At 49.8% G+C, this 1,649-nt stretch overlaps 1 protein-coding gene across 3 annotated transcripts in view; it reads left to right on the top strand.

Moving 5' to 3' along the window:
* cpm (carboxypeptidase M) overlaps nt 1-1,649 on the top strand; it is a 24,119-nt gene that overhangs the window by 10,117 nt on the left and 12,353 nt on the right. The window lies entirely within an intron of this gene.

Below are 1,649 nucleotides of genomic sequence, written 5' to 3'. Positions count from 1 at the left end.
GTTGTGTTTCACCGTAAGTGGCGCTCTTCTTCTTCTGGTCTTTATTTTAGCAGTAAGGTAGCAAAGCTGCGCTCTTCTTCGTAGACATTGAGTTTGGCTGCAGCTGCACACAGTTGCAGCGCCTCCTACAGGAAACTGGTGGAGCTACGGTCCGGACCTCGGGGTCCTCAGTGGGAGCTACGGTCCTGCACCGATGTATAAACGCCTCCACCGCTCGCCGTGGGCGGAGCCCTGAGACTCTAACTGAGCCTTAATGCTGCGAGCGCCGCGGCTTCTTCCATATATAAGTCGCTCTGAAGGCTTTGAGGCGCCTTATAGTCCGGGAGATTCGGTAACTGAAGGAATCAGCCGGTCCGGGTCTCAGGTCTCAGAGACTCCTCCCCTTACAGACCACGGATGACCTGGATGACCTTCAGCCCGCCTCTAACCTCGGGGCTGGGAGCGCCTCGGTGGCGTGGCTCAGAGCGCTGACCTCGTTTAAAAGCCGACATTCATTCGTGGAACGTGACGCCTTCTTCCCCACAGGAGACACTTTTTGTGTCTCGAAGGCACAAAGTAATTTGTTCCATTTTGTTCTTCGGTCCAAACAAACCTGCTGAGGCAGCAGAACCTGCCTGGAAGCCAACGGAACTCTGTGACTCAGGCGTGTGAGACGCCGGCCTTTGTTCCACGACTGGAGTCAGGAACGCTGAGGTTTCAGCTGAGGCAGGCGATCCAGGAGGTACGAACGCTGGCCGGAGGCAGAGCGAGTCCCGACGTGTTCCCACCCTTCTCCGGTTCTCCCTCCTGAAGCGTTCATTCATTCACAAACTCCCCGCCGCTCGCTCGCCGTCACTGGATCATGTTTCCTGCCGCGCTGACTCACAGCGCCCCGCCCTCCTCCGCCCGCCGCGGAGCAGGAAGCAGAACCGGGACGAACAAACAGAGCGAAGAGAAACTTCTACTTCCTGTTCGCCGTTAGCTTCTAAATACTTCGGCTTATTTTCACCTTTTATTCATCAAAACTTTGATTTTCTAACTTTATTAGTTTTAAAATGTTTAACTTTCAGGCTTTCACTGAAATGAGTGGATTTTAAGTTAAATTTAGCTTTTAGCTGCTGTTTTTGTTTATTTCAGCTTTTAGTTTCATTTGTTCTGCTGATTTTAGCTTTCAGCCACAGATTTGTTCATTTTAGGTTTTAGCTGCTGTTTTGCTTATTTTAGCTGATGTTCAGCTCGTTTTCAGCTCTGATGTTTTGTAGTGATCCGTCGCTCGGCGTGGACAAAAAAACAAAAAGCTGGAGATCAACGGGATTCTGGTGAAACCTGAGAAACTCCGGTCCGGTTCAGTCCGACAGCTGATGATGTCACTAACTTATATTTTTAAATCCTTTTCAAACAAACAAACTTTTTCTTCTTCATTGAAAAAACAAATTAAACATTGAAACGTAAAAAAACCCCATCGGAGTCGTGTTTGTTTCACAGCGGCTGTTTGAGGCTCAGTTTTTTCTCTGTCTGCCTGCCTCTCAATAAGCTGGCAGTCAGGGAGTGAGAGACACGGGTGAGCGGTTACCACGGCGACCGCGACGAGCCTCCAGCAGCAGCTTTGATCTCTTCTGGGTTCTCCTCACAGTTTAAACCTGGAAATTAGTCTGTTGGAAAGGTTCTGT

This window comes from Kryptolebias marmoratus, linkage group LG18, assembly GCF_001649575.2.
Source record: "Kryptolebias marmoratus isolate JLee-2015 linkage group LG18, ASM164957v2, whole genome shotgun sequence".
Lineage (NCBI taxonomy): Eukaryota > Metazoa > Chordata > Actinopteri > Cyprinodontiformes > Rivulidae > Kryptolebias > Kryptolebias marmoratus.
The sequence above is the reverse complement of the archived record's forward strand: the minus strand, read 5'-3'. Positions and strand labels throughout refer to the sequence as shown.